Source organism: Cavia porcellus, unplaced genomic scaffold (genome assembly GCF_034190915.1).
Source record: "Cavia porcellus strain 051 isolate PalLab524CR breed Dunkin Hartley unplaced genomic scaffold, mCavPor4.1 scaffold_29, whole genome shotgun sequence".
In the NCBI taxonomy this organism is placed as follows: Eukaryota; Metazoa; Chordata; class Mammalia; order Rodentia; family Caviidae; genus Cavia; species Cavia porcellus.
The window spans coordinates 5,241,148-5,256,545 of NW_026947512.1; the positions used below are offsets into that span (position 1 = coordinate 5,241,148).

Here is a 15,398-nt window from a genome sequence, read left to right on the forward strand (position 1 = left end):
TTGGTGGTGCTGATGTTGCTGGTCCAGGACCAACACTTTGAAAGATGCTCTTCCTGAAGGACTACTGCATGAGTGAATACTCATTCTGTGTATCCCAGGAATTGAAGTGACCATGGAGAGGGGTGTGAAATCCAGGGTCTAGGCTCTAAGTGCAGGAAGCATGATAAAGCACTAGGGTGGTGAAGGGCAGAGGCAGGGCCTGGGCACAGACTTCTGGCTCAGCTGTCACCCTGGATAGCTCAAGGCCTAGAAGTTGAATGATTCACACCTCAGAGTTTGAAAAGCTGTGACTCAAGGCCTGGATGCAGTAGGTGGGCTGCATTGACTCAACTCTCAGGGAAGTGGCAAGTAAAGAGAACCAACCTGCAGAGTGACAACCAACAGTCAGCTGAATGGACTGAGGTTTCCTCCGTGCCCTATCAGCCTGGAGAGAACAGAGAGATGTGGCCAGCTAGAAGAACTCAAAGGTTATGGAGATTGTCCTGTGGACAGTGAGGGAAAGGAGCCTTTCCCCTGAGTGTGCAGGTGGAAGGGAGGCCAGGGGCATATCTCCCCAACCTCAGAAAGGACAACCTGGGCTCTGAGATTAAAAGACCATGGAAAACATTTCATCTAAGAAGATAGAGTCTGAGTTGCATACATGGTCACAAAGGCATTTTTATTTATCTTTTTAAATGCTTTTCTTTTTTCCCACCAAAGGATTTATTTCAATATAAGTATCAGGACCACCAGCATTTGAATATGATTTTGATAGGAACTGGGAGCAGTTGGTAGGGCAGCAGGAGTCTTATAATATTTTGGATAATGTGTACCTTTGTTCAGGTCACATTTAAACTGGACACTGTGCAGAGGAGGTGACCTTTTTTAAACCATAATGGACTTGGGTTATTTAGTTCTTGTCCGGAATATCAAATAAATATTTATATTATTTCAAAAAAAAAAGACTATGGAAAGAACAGCAATTCAGGAGCTCCTCCCAAACTACTCTTGGACATTGCCTGTCCCTCTCCATCACATCATGTGTGAGGATCTCCAGGAACATCTTTTAGCAGCAAGAGGAAGGAAAGTCACTTATTTTGACAAAGGCTTATTATAGGCATCATTTTATTTTATAACTTAAATATCTCCTCTGAACTCCCAATTTACATTTGTAATTTAATTCAATCCACATTTACTACTATGCTAGGTATTAAAATTGTAAACATTAATATTGCAAATATTAATTTTCCACAATGCTCCTCTCAAAAAATTTTGCCTACTGAAATATAGGATATAGTATGTTTTTATATTAGTATGCAAAATTCTTTCACCTTAACCTATTCCTCATAAGTCATGGAAAACTGGGGATACAAATCCTATGTCATTTTTGCCATTTTGATCCTTAGCTTACATACCATTTCCTCCAATCCTTCTTTTGGCATTCCTGTACAAAGACTTACCCAATCACTATCACGCTGCTCTGTATTAATTCCCTGAATGGCATTCATCGTGGTCTTATAGTTTACAAATTTACTCATACACTCGTATCTGTTTCCCTGCAATAAAATATCAAAGATCCTTTTTCACAAAAGTAGAATATTTAGCTGCCTTGTTCAAGGCTATATTCCCAGTACCACATCAGAACTCAGCCCAGAGCAGGACCCAAGATACAATGTCAGAAGAAGTAAAGTAGAAAATGAGAAAGGGAAGGAGGGAGACAGAGAAGGAAAAAGGGAAGAGAGAGGGAGAGGAAAAGGAATAAGTAGGCAAAAGCTAAAAGATGTTTCTACCAAGTGATAAACCGAGACACATATCTGAGGCTCCCTTCCCCCAACCCTTTCCTCTCCCCACACCTCAGGGGCTGATCTGAGCCAGCATTCAGGTTCTGAGTTTGGTGCACTGACACTCTTGTCTGGAGACAGAGGTGAATGCACCTAGGACTTCAGCTCTGAACAGCTCATTAACCTTGAGCCTGACACCAACAAAAAGAGAAGCTGGAATCTGGATATGTACTCGCCTGTCATGAATCCCTTCACTAAGGGAAGGGTAGAACTTTTGCTCTATTTAAGATCATTACACTCCAGAAAACATCAATCAAGGACTGCAGAAGTCAAGAGTAACTCAATTTACTTTCCTTTTAAGAAACAGAAATGTTAAGCGTTCTTCAACTCTTTCAAAATTAAGAACAAAGAATGAAAATTTCTATTCAGCAAATTTAGCAAACAAAAAATTCTATTATATGACTAGTCAAAGGTAAGAGGGAGACACAAAGAAAAGAGGATAGAGAAAAGAAAAGAGACAAACTCATAAACCAGTCCTTGATGTTAATAGAGAAAGGGACAGGAAGTCACTGGCTTTAGATCCCCTTTTCTGAAGCTATGCCTGTAAACCGACACGTGGGAGGGATGAGAGATTTTACTGTTGGCCTAAATCATTGAGAGTTAGACCAGATCCACTCCATCATGGCCGGGGAACACATAATTTGGTAAAAATAAAAATCACACTGTGCTTAGAAACCAATCACTCAGGAGTAAGAACCATATCCTCTTCATCACTGTTTTTCCATTCCTCTTAGCAAAAGTTTAGGTACCCATTTGATTCAAGACAAGCAAAGGAAACTCCAAAACAAGCATAAGAGGGACACAAATACAGATATCCTCTACAGGACAGGAAGACACACAGAACTACTTTAATATTTTGGAAATGACAGTGGCAGGTCTACCATTAAAAGGTAAGTCCATCAGCTTAGGCCCAGACCACATTATTATCCATGCCAGCATTATTATGTTTTAAAAAGCCAGGCACAGGTGAATTCCTCCACCACAGGCTGCATGTTCTCTCCAACACTCATTCAGCCACTGCAGCTATCACTAGTCCTCCCTCAAGAATCTGGAGCATTCTTTGCTTACCCCAATCCTAGACTGGTGTTTATAGGTGAATTTTTTTTCTAGTGTAGCCAATGTAGTTTTAAATGTCCTAGAATTTCAGAGAATGAATCTTTCAAAGTTATGCTATATAGATGCGAATGGGAAGGTGTTTCCTTGATGGGGACCCATTCTGCTCTACAGCTTCAATCACTTCAGTTCCAAGTCCCAACCCTGTCTTGCCTGAGGCCTGCTCACAGGAGACCAGAGGAAATCACTGCCCCTCCTAGCATGGCTTTTCCTCGGCCACTCCATCGGACTCCTACCCATACGACCATCTGCCCGCCATCCTAACTGACAGAGGGGTTAGCATTAGGGTTAGGAATGGCTCTGCCTAGGATTTGAGAGCACAGAAAACAAAGCTACCCCAAATTAAGGGATCTAAGACTACTAGAACTGAGAAGCACCTGCAACATCTGTCTAGCCTTTATCTGGGGACCCATTAGATGAGGTCCATGTAGGCAAATGACTTTTCCAATTCCACGTGGCTACTTAGTGGGGCTGAGTCACAGTAGAAATGAAGTCTTCATGGCTAATGCTTTTTCATCTATTTCATTCCAGGCTGAATACCCAGCATGTTCTTCTTGGTCAGCAAATGATGGCAATATGGAACATAAAAAAGGATGAATAACAGGAAATAACGTCCAAGATTTTTCTGCTTAAGGCTGTATTTTTGCCTTCATGATGGAGACAGGACCCGGGGATCTATCAGCTTGGATGGTCAGATTTCCTTGCTATTTTTCAGAATTATTTCCAAGGAAATCAAAGTGTGAGGTAACCTTTTCTAAGTGTAGGTCTTCATCAGTCACAGAGTAAACTGAAGACAACTTACTGTAATCCTAAAACTCAGGTTTCAATAACTAAGTGGTAGACAGACACACATATTCTGCCTTTCCATTAGATGCTATCACTCCAGCTAGCGTTTATGAGCACACCAGATAGGGATCCCATACAACAATCACTGCAGTGATGGTCCAGTGACCAGGTGGGTGATGGGGAACACAAACCACGCACTGAACAAGGATACTGATGGTAGGAAAGACAGAGGTGACATGAATCAACATCCAGGCAGGGTAGACAAGTCAACTGCTCCATCCACGTCATGCTGGAACCAGCCCAGAATTCTGAACAGTGAGGACTAAGTCTAAGAGCCAAACACTGAGCCTCATCAACCATATCACACAGAGCCAGCCTTCTGTGGAGGGGATCAGCTGGCCCCAGACTGAATCTCAGCTCTACCTCCTAGAATAATGGTGAATTTAGACAAAGTGCTTAACTTTCTGAGCTTCAGCTTCCTAGTTATAAAATGGGGTACCTACTTAACAGGATCAGACAAGCACGCATGATGGTAATATCTGGAAACTACTTGGTATGGAATCTGGCAAATGCTAAGCACAAACAAATGGTAGCCAAACTTCCTGAAATTCTGCAGGAATTTGTCTGTCTTGCCAACTCACAGGCTGCCTGGAGGTGCAGGTGTGTGACTGACATGTTCCCAAGAAGCTTCAGTGCTCCTTCACACAGCAACAAAGTTAAAGCCAGGAATTTTCCTGCAAAAGGATGCTTCTTGAACATCAATTTCTCTGTCTGAAATCCAGGCAATATGTAGAATTTCTTTCCTCTCCTCTCCCCTCTCTCAAGCTCAATAGATACCCCCCCTGCCCCCAGCCTCTGAGGACTGGAGTAGCTATGACAGCTCTGATCCAATATCTCAACTTTGTGACTATTAGGGTGTATTGTGCTGCCATCAACACAGCACTCACAAATCCTGGCAGAAGGACAGCTGGGGAGCTCTGGGCTCATAAACACCACAACAGAAGGAGCAGGGATGGCAACAACTCCATGTAAATCACTCCTAATTTGTGAACCCCACCTAGGATGAAACTTCACTCTGGAAATGGGCATTTCAGGAGACTAGTGGAATTGAGGAGAGAATTTATCAAAAGAAAAAAATTCGTATTTTAAAAGTATACTTTCAGAAACAAGTGAAATAAAAACTCCTTTTGAAATCAAAGTCAAGAAGAACAATTTTAGGAGAAAAGAAGCAAAATCCAAATGACATTAGAGCAAAGTGTGTTGCCTCATGATTTTTGTCCCTATTGTCCCTCATGATTTTTGTCCCTATTTGGTCTCTATTGTGTGATATATGTCCACTCTGAAAAGTGTCCCAGTTTGGATAATAAATGATACAATTACCTTATATTAGAGTGGTAAAAAAAAAAGTCTCACCTGTCCCAAGACTTAGCAGGTGAGAGAACAGAAGGTGGAATCAAACCAGAAAAGGCCACTTTCTTCTGGCCTAGAGATAACTATACAATCTTACAAAGCCTTACACATTTGCTGGAGAGGAAGTTCTGTATTTTCCATCAGTAATTCCAATGGGAAGTTTTTCTCCCATGTTCATTCCAGTTCCCACCCAAGTAGAGGAAGCCCCCCTTTTCTGGTTCTGGTATCAGTGGAAATAAATCAGTGCTTTTATTTTAGCAGCAGAAATACTCTTCTTTCATGAAAACACTTCTTGAGTTCAGGTCTCACAGCTTCCTCTCCTGTTTAAGCTATCCTGGCTCCTGGCCTTTCTTCTGCAGATGCTGTCTCTATGATACAATGTGATCCTCAACCACCAAGAATAAGTAAGGGTCACTGTCCCAACACTCTGACCTCCAAGAGGAAGAGTATGAATGAATCCTGATAAGCCCAGATCCAGGTCACCCACTCTCTCGTTCAGCCTGAACCACCCGCTCTGCAGGCTCACAGTCCAGCCTGGCAGGAAGAGGACTCCCACAAACACACCTCGGTCAACGGCCAAACGCACACCCAGGTCCCCATCCTGAGGAGGTTGCCTCGACCTCAGCAGTCTCAGGGAAAGGGTGGGGTGAGGGAGGAGAGTGGCGTCTGCCATTATTCTCTCTAGGGCACCTGCAGGAGCAACAAGACCGCGGAACTGGATACCCCTGCCTACCGAGGATCAGCAAGTGCCCTCGCAGGGAGACCTAACCTTGATCAAACATCACCTAAGTGGCCGGGTTCCCTGTTGGTATTCTCTTTCCCTCTCTGCTCTAAGTCACAATTGCCAGTCCTTTCAGGAAAAGACCCTTCAACCTGCTCCACTAGCTGCGCCAGAGAAACCCAGGCCACCCTCTGTGAGACCCTAGAGCCTCCAAAGGCGCACACAGGTTCGGTCACAAAACTTCTCTGGAAGTGCAGCTCCTGCTCACTGCGTCCTTCCCTTGAGGGGTGCCCCACAAAACTTCCCTGTGCATGCGGGGCACTGGCCAAGCCTGCAGGGAGGTTCAAGAAAGCCCCCACCTGCTCTAAGCCGGGCTCCCAAGGTTGCGCGAGCCTCCCTCGCTGCAGGGTGAGAAATGTACAATCACCAGCCAGATGCCACCCTTCGGAGCCCCGGAATATCCAAACGGCGCTTCCCCGGGCCCAGGCAATTGCCATAGAAGTTGCAAAGGAAAGGGCAGCGCTTGCAGAGGAAGAACAGGCTTAGGAGAAATGTCTGGGTCAGCTAGGAATCTCCGAGGTCCGTGCACCCCAACAGGTAGCAGCACCAGGCTGGAGCCCCAGTCCCCTGGGCACCAAGACCCCGGGACTTACCTTGAATGAATGCAGAGTCCCGCTCTCAGCTGAAGGAGGAGAGTATGCTAGTATCCCCGAGACATCACTGAATCGTTCTTAAAAGAGCAAAAGGCGGGGGAAGGGGGCCACAGGTGGGGGATGGTGAGATGGAGCGGGGGGAGGGGGGGCAATCCACAGAAAGAAGGGGGAGGAAAGCAGCGGAGGTGAGGGAGAGAAACGGAAAGCAAAATAAATAAATGAGATGGGAGACAGTTGGGTGGGGTGGGGATCTGTCTGCTGCCCACACGGCAGAAAAGAAATTTCTGGCAATCAGCAAGAGAACTCGTACTCATGCCCCCCAGAGCGGGCAGCCTGGGACAAACAAGAGAGAAGGGAAGGCGCGAGCGGTCTCCAAACAGAGCAGACTCGCTGTCCAGGCACCGGCAGCGCCTGCAGGCGGCAGCGAGCGGGCGGGAGGCGGCGAGACGCGGACGGACGGAACGGAAGGCCCGCGGGAGCGCGCGCAGCGGCGGGGCGGGCGGCCGGCTTGGCTTCCTGGGGCGGGCGTCTGTGCAGTCAGCAGCCGCGGCCCAGAAATTTAGGTCAGGGATTCCGGGGAAAAGTTCAGTGACCTCAAACTTCCGCGAGGGATTTCCACTGGAGTGCGGATCCGGGTGTGCGGGCAGGGAGGCCCCTTCTCCCGCCGCCCGTGGACCTCTCCAGGGTCCTGGCCGCTTGCCTCTCCCGGCAGGGAAGCCGTGCTCAGAAGGGCACTCACGACTAAGTGTCTCTTAGGAGAAACAGACGCGGCTTGGGGGGCTTCGTGGATCAGGTTAAGGGCGCGGGGCAAGGGTGCACCACCGGTACCCAAACCAGATGCCGCCCACCGAGAGGGGCCTCCGGCCAGCGGAGGAGCTTCTGTTCCCTCTGGACAGAGCTGGAGGATTTTTGAGAGTCCAGGGTCCAGCTAAGGACTGGAAAGGAGAGCTAAAGACTAGGTAGGCAGTTGAAGAACACAAAAAACAAACGGCTTGAAAAACAGAGACGCAGTGGTATTTCCAAGGGTTCCGAGACCTGAATCTCTAGGGTAACTTGTCCCCCGTGTATTTAGATTTCTGCATGTCTTTCCCCCAAGAAAACAGAAATGACTTTCAGCGTACTACAGGCAAGCCTCCCTCCCATCAGCCCTGTTCTGCACGTCTCAGCAGGGTCCTGAAGGCACAACAAAGAAGTAACCGTCCCCTCTCCTCCTCCTTCTTACTCCTCAACCTTGACCTGGACCAGAGGAGGCCTCTGAAGGCTTCATTTGGAGGTTCCCAAAGTTGAAAGAAGACAGTTGGCCTTTTCTACTTGCCCTGAGGCTCCCATAGCAGAGAGCATGTACAGTCTCTAGCCACTTTGCAGCCCCTGCACCTTGAGTGCCTTAGGCCTGGCACATGGCAGAGTCGGGCCATGCGCACTGAGGGGAACAAAATAAACCATGAGGCCAACCACAGCTCCTCTCACCTTTTGTTTCAGTTGGGCAGAAAGAGAAGCGAAGGTCAAGTGCTACAGAGTCTGCTTGGCAAATTCATCTCCAGAGGGTCTGGCTGGAAGAGTCACCTGTGAAGGACCAGGACCACCACAGTCCCAGGTCTGGCAAATCCTAAACTTCTTGCCAAGCCTTGACACTAAGTTGATTTCACCTCTGTGAGTCAGATTCCCAGTAAGCTGAGCTGTTACCCGTACATTAAACAAATATAAAAGAGTGCAGCTGGGCCTTATGGAAAAACCAGGGCTACGCATCAGTTTTTCAGAGGCTCACAGGTTCTGGAAAGTCTTGTAGGTCTGTTCTCCCTGACCCGAAGATCTGTGTGTGTGTGTGTGTGTGTGTGTGTGTGTGTGCGTGTGTGTGTATGTTCAAGCCACAGGAGCTACTCGTACAGAAGTGACCTTGCACCCTGCATGCGGGGAGGTTAGAATCCTGGGCCTTCAGTATCTGCAGCCCCTCACTCAAAGGATAAGCAGTATGGAGCCAGGGAGGAGAGTGAGACCTTCCAGCTTTAGGAAATTAACCTAGGGCTCTTTTGGGGTCTGTAGGAAAGAAAATGACTCCATTAACCCCAAAATAAACTCTTCATACCCCACCATCACCCTCACACACACACGCACAGACAGCGAGGTTACCAGCAGTGAGGCCCTTCTGCATTCACACTGCAGTGTTTGAGCTGCTGCTTCTTTCATGAAAAGTTTAAAGAACTAGCGCTCTAGAAGGCTGATGGTTTTCCTGGCTTGGCATGTCCTTAAAGGAAGAGCATCCATGCTTGCCCCTTCTTTCATCAAAATAAACAATAACTGTGCACGGAAAAGGGACTTTTCTTGACAGCCCTTTCCTACTGTGGGAGAGCACAATGTGCACCAGCTAGCTGGTTCCGTGAGATGCCCTTTACCTGTGCAAGGAGGTGACATAATCCCAGGGAGCCAAGTATGATTACTTGGACACATCTGTCATCTTATTTCTTGCCTCTCTGGCTAAGGGATTTGAACAATTTGAATAATATGGTACCTTTTCCAACATGAGCAAAATATTGGTGTTGGTTCTTCTCCCATTTGAATGAGTGCTGGCTGTGGTCTAGGCAGGGGAGGAGAAAAAGGCTTAGAAATAGGGATTCATCTCAGCACACAGGGCCTTCTCTGTAAGCTCCAGCAGATGCACCTGACCCCAGGTCTCCACATAGGAAAGGGCCCAGTGCCCAGATGCCTCCTCTTCTCCCAGCCTTTAGCCCAACAGCACAGGCGCATCCAGGCTCAGAGCTATGCCCGATACTGTACCCCATAAGAGGTTTTGGGGACTTCTGTATTAGGGCCATGACTTCAAAGAAAAGACCCTGGTTTAATAATTCAGCCTGCTTGAGTGCCATTTAGTAGCCATGGCAACCAGTTCCCTGACATGTAGTTGTAGGCAGGATGTGGTTAGAAGGGGAAAAAAGGGGAGAGAAAAATGGAAAGATAGGAAAAGAAAGACACCCAACTCACATTTCAACTAAACTCCCCCTATTCTAACTCCGCATCAGAATCCTGACAAGCCTGTTTCAAAGCTCAGCTCTCAGTACCTTTCCCTGGCTCCCTTCCCGCCCTCTCTGACTGAGAACCCTCCTCCTCCCCACCCCCTCTCATACAAAGACAAACACGAGCACCATTTGCCATCAGGTTTCACATGTGAAGCAACTATATTCTTATGTTTTTACAAAATATGCCATTCCCCCTTGCTGGAAAACAATCTGTCACCTGCTCCCCACCTCACATGCAATCACCAACTCCTCCAAGAAGGCTCCCTGACTTCCAAGGCAGAGCTAGTGCCAGTGGAAGCACCCCTGCCCAACAGAGGGCAAGCTCTGTTGTTCCTCATCTCACTGTCCTGCAATTGCCATCCATTTCTTGCACCTCTACTGCATGAAGGCACATGAAGGGCAAAAATAGTGCCTTGTACACTGCTGTATCCAGCACTGCCGTCCGGGAGGCACTTAAGAAGCGTTATTGAATGAAAGATAAATAAGTTAAGCCACAGGTTTCTGAATCATGACTTGTTAAAGATCCAAGGCACACCCAAAAAGGAGACAGGGTAGGAAGGGAAAGGGGAACCAAACCATGCTCTATGCAAGATGCACAAAGAGGGTTTCCTCCCCAGACTGCTCTGAGAAGGAGGTGTTCAAGAGCAAGGGCCTTTGCAGACATCATGGCTCATTCAGAACGGGCCTGCAGGGAACAAGGACAGGCCAGCTGGACAGGGAAAGAGGACGGTGCTGGGTGGGTGGTTCCTTCAACTCCTGTCTGGAGCTGCTCTGGCACCATTTGGGCCAACTCCAAAGGTAACTACACATGTAGCAAAGGGGGGTTCATCCAAGGTGCCAGTGCTTCAGGCAACAGCCTAGCACCCTCCAGCCTTCTTCTGTGGCTTCTTCCTCCATGGGAGAGGACCATGAAGGAATCAGACTGAGGCTAAAGCAAAACAGCCACACATACAAGAGCCTTGTGGACAGTGCTTCAGACTGCTGGGAGAGGCCAGTGTGGGTTTATATGCTGCAGAAAGGAGTATTTCACAAGGTAAAAGAAAATAATATTGTGGTAGTCATTTTTAATGCATAAACTAGACTGGTCCTGTACATTTAAGAGCATTTAGCTGTGAATGAAAGGCAAAAATTCATAAGACCCGAGTTGCAGCTTCCTCTTGCTCCCTAGGGAATGCTCCTTCATTCATGCATCACACAAGGGGAGGAACAGCATTTACAAACACAGACACATAAGGCCTGTGCTCAGAGCTCCCATGACATGCAGACAGCTTTGCCTGGGACCAGGTGTACAGCCTCCATTTGCAACCCAGAAACCCAGGCCCGCCTGGCCCAGAGTCCCAGCCTTCACACAGATTTTTCCCCAAATAATCCCAGATGGAGCTGCCTACCCTCAGAGATCTGCCAAGTGACACACAATCTTCTTCGCATCATGCACATACTGAGTGACACATTTCAGTATAGACTTCCATGAGTTTTCTCTACCACCCCCACTCCACGTGCAACATTCATATACCCTTCATGCAACAGGTGGGTCTCTTCAAGCCTCAGAGAAGGTTTAAAACAGAAACCTAGAAGAGGGGGGAAAAAAAGACCAACACATATCCTGAAAAAAGACTTTGTAAAAGTGACACACCCACTCAGGCAATGCAGAAGATGGTGGTCTGTCCATTCAGAAAACCAACAGCACTCAACTTACCAAGGCCTAAAATTTTTGAACAAATAAGTCATCAGAGGAGGAATCAAAATATTCTTATCCCAACCTGGTGTGGTGGCACACACCTGTAATCCTGTCATTCAGGAGGCTGAAGCAGGAGGATCACTGTAAGTTTGAGGCCAGCCTGAGCTATATAAGTGAGTTCTTGGCCAGCCTGCACTACCCAGCAAGACCCTACCTCAAAAGAAAACAAAAAGAATGAGTACTTGTTAATGAGTCAGTGTGTCATTTATTGAAAACTACAAAGCCTATAAATCGAATCTATAAATTGTTAATATTCTCACTTCTAGTGCTGCCTTAGAGAGGCTAACAATCTAATTCACGCCAACAGGCTACTGGTAAAACGACTTCCTGTTACCCTCCTCTCCCCACAAAAAAAAGTGACATTCCCAAATCTGAGTTTAAATCCACACTAGGTTGTTTGAAAAGTTTAATGCAGATCCACACTGAGTTTTCCAATCCCAGGGGAATAATATCTCCCACCTGGTGAAAACATCAGCTCCTGCTTACTTTTGTGCAATAGAAACCTGAAATGGGAAAAAACAAAGTGAACACTTTCCTCTATGCTCAAACTAAACCTTCGTCCCATCTTCCACTAAATAGAAAATGTGCGAGGTCTCCCACATTCTCTAGCCATCTCTGAGTGCAACACCCAAACATTAGGAAAAACCTACGCTCATTCACCACCTATGCGAACAGAACCAGAAAGCACATAGCAGTGAACACCCATACTGATTCCATTAGATACACACACACACACACACACACACACACACAGACTGCCAAGGCATCTCAAAAACTCACCACAACACACACCCCATAAGAGACATGGGAACATGTACACAGAATCACCCAATGTACACACAACATACGTGTGTGTGTGTGTGTGTGTGTGTGTGTGTGTGTGTTTAGTCAGAAACTGGTGATGCTTTGGATTATGAGGTTTCCATGGTTACCTACTGTGGAGGGAACTGGGGTAATTGAACTCTTGGGTTCACCATTCAGCACAGATGCCGCTTGGTCATGCCTGCACACTCACTTGCTTACGCTCTCTGCTTTTCCTCAGCAACCGCTTTTAGTGACAGTTTCAAGTCAAGGACATTGTGATAGAGCCCAACCCTTCCTCGGGCTCTGGGTATACTCTGGAAAGAAGTAAAACTGAAAACTAACTTCAAAATACAGATTACCCTGGTAGAGTTTCAGGCTAATGAGATCTAGAAACATCCATAATTATATATCTTGTATTCCTTTATGCAAGAAAGACAACCACCCCATAATGAGAGGCATATTTCCTAACTCACAGAAAGCTCTAAGAACAAAACCTAAGAATACGGACCGATGCCCAATGTGTGTAATTCCTCTCCTTTTCCCAGCCCCTTCCAGCCTTCTGAATGGTTATTTCTTTAGTCAGCTTTGGATACCAAAACCAAATATCATGGCCTGGGGGGTGCCTAAACAAGAATTTATTTCTCATCAGTTTGGAGACAAAGTTTGAAATCAACATGCCAGGATGGGTTTTGGTGAGGAGCATCTTCTGGGTCACGGACTACTGAGTTTTTATTGTATTACTTTACAGCAGAGGAAGGCAAACTCCTTTCCTCTTCTTAGTCTCCATTCTTCTTACCTAAGCCCATCGTAGACCAGCTGCACCACTGGGACCCAGTCACTTACTAGAGACCCCATTTCCTAACACCAGACTATGGGTCAGGATTTCAACACGAACTCTGGGAGGGCGCAGGAAGGAAACAAACATTCAGTCCAAAATGGTTACATCAATTTAAAGGAAAATTAATTTCTGGTATATGTTAGCCTCAGACATGGTCTCCATCCACACATATGAGAAAACAGCCAAATTGCTTGTCAAACAAAACACTTCAACACATTTTGCATGCTAGTGTCTTGCTGCCTCCAATGAGTCTTAATTAGACAAGCACCGTAGGAGCCTATTGGGAAGTACTTGCCAGAACTGTCTTCAGACTTTGTTGACTTAAAGGAACAAAAAAAAGAGGAAAAAAGGAAGGAAAGAAGGAAAGGAAGAAGGGACATAGGGAGGGAGGGAGGGAGGAAGGAAGGAAGGAAGGAAGGAAGGAAGGAAGGAAGGAAGGAAGGAAGGAAACAAAAAACAAAAGAACAAAACAAATTTCATTTCGGAAACTCACAGCATCCAGGGGTAGACAGGAGCCGTGTCAGCCTCAGCCTAGCTTTGTGGCAGCCAAGGCTTTAGTTTCTTGAAGCCTCAGAATCTTACATTTCTAGGATGCTGGGAGCTCCAAACAGCTTTTTCATAGAAGAAGCCCTTTGCCTGGTAGGTCAATGTATGATATAGTACAGAAGGATCCAGTTCAAGTGCCAAAGGGCACCTGAAGAATAAGGCAGAGATCAAAATTATTATCCAAATATGCACACTTTTACATTCTTTTATCTCCTTCTCTCTCTAAATTTTCCCCAACGCAGAAGGAATACATTGAATCAATAGGAATACACAGAAAATTTAGAACATAATACTTTCAATTTGGATACAACTACTTAACACAGAACAGGAAATGAGGTACACTCAGGTAATCTATGAGGGAGAAAAAGAACAGGGTAGATAATTAACCAATTGGAAGAGGAGCCCTGGGAGGTAAACAGCGGATGTGGGACTATTCTTCACACAAAGGAGAATGAGAAACAGTGTAATAATCATTATAGTTTCAATGGAACACTCATTCACCATTCCTTATGTTATTAGCTGAATTGTGTCCTCTCAAAAAATTCACATATTGACATCCTAATTCTCAGGACCTCCGACCAAATGTGGCTGTACTTAGGGTCTTTAAAAAGGTAATTAAGGTTTGGGGTTACTGGACTGGGCCATTTTCTAGTATAACTTGGGTTCTTGTAAGAAGAGGAAATTTGGGGTTGGGGATTTAGCTCAGTGGCATAAGCGCCTGCCTTGCAAGCAGGCAGTCGTGAGTTCAATCCCCAGTACTGATAAAAAGGAAAAAGACCAAAAAAAAAAAAAAAAAAAAAAAAAAGAGGAAATTTGCACACATACACAGACAGAAAAAAGTCAATATAAGACAGGGAGAAAATGACTACTATCTGCAAGCCAAGGAGAGAGATTCAGAAGGAAAAACCCTGCTAGCACTTGACCCTGAACGTCTAGCCTTCAGAATTGTAAGACAGTAAACCTCTGCCGTCTAAGCCACCTCCCAGTCTGTGGTACTGTGTTATGGCAGCCAGAGATCCAACTGCGGAAAGCGCCACCAAGTGAAGCAAAGAGGGATGGCTCTCGATCAGTGGCCCAGGGTTGGGCTTGGCAGTCAGGTCATCTGGGCTCACGGCCAGCTCAGCCTCTAACTGAAAAACAGATGAACTTGGAGCAGTTACCTAACCTCTCTGGGCCTCAGTTTCTTCTCATCTGTGAAACGCGGAGGACACCTTCCTCCTGAGGGCAATTGCAAGAACTAAAATGACAATGCCTTCAAGAACTTAGAACGGTACCGGAACACAGAAAATAGTAAGTGCTATCACAAAGACAAATCAAGACATTTTTAAGTGAAGTTTTTTGTAAAGGCTGGAACTGAGTTGAGTGAGTTAGTCCTGTCTGCAGACAAGGAAATGAGTAAGATAATTTCCTGTGCAACTTCCCAGCTCAAGAATTACAAAGAAGTCTGACTACCTCCTTACTACTTTCCTGGGAATGCTGAAACTGTAATCCATTAAATCCACTCACTGATTAGAACATTTGAAAATAAAACAGGAGAATCTGAAGTTTTCAGAACCATTCAACCTGCGACCTGTTTCTCACAGGTATCCTCAAGCTTCTTCTATAGCCCACTTGTGGCTTTTCAGCTTTCATTTTTCTGTCTTGGATAACACATCAGCCCTGGAAGATCTCTGAAGGAAGACACCCACCGCCTGTTCTCTTCACTCCAAGGACAATCATCTGAACCATTATTTTTCTGTCCTTGCAGATGTTTAGAGGGAGAAGGGCTAAAGAAGATCATTTAACGGCACCAGAATGGAAGAAACATGAATCTGTTTCCATAAATCAGGAAGGAATGGTGGGTACAGGGTCCCAGGAAACACAGGTCTCTCACAGAGTCTTTTGAATGCCCTGGCAACAATGTACCAAATTTCCCTTTATTTTCCAATACGTGGGACCACAGGCTGCCCATCTGTTGG

The 15,398-nt window shown here is 46.0% G+C and overlaps 1 protein-coding gene across 3 annotated transcripts in view; it reads right to left on the reverse strand.

Moving 5' to 3' along the window:
* Positions 1-6,970, reverse strand: part of Cacna1e (calcium voltage-gated channel subunit alpha1 E) — a 479,237-nt gene extending 472,267 nt beyond the window's left edge. For 2 of the 3 annotated variants that reach the window (XM_063240090.1, XM_063240088.1), the window contains exon 1: positions 6,504-6,970. The gene's annotated coding sequence lies outside the window, so the exon portion shown is untranslated. The remainder of the gene's footprint in view (positions 1-6,503) is intronic. The other variant, XM_063240089.1, reaches the window with a different exon arrangement.
* Positions 6,971-15,398: the final 8,428 nt, after the last annotated feature.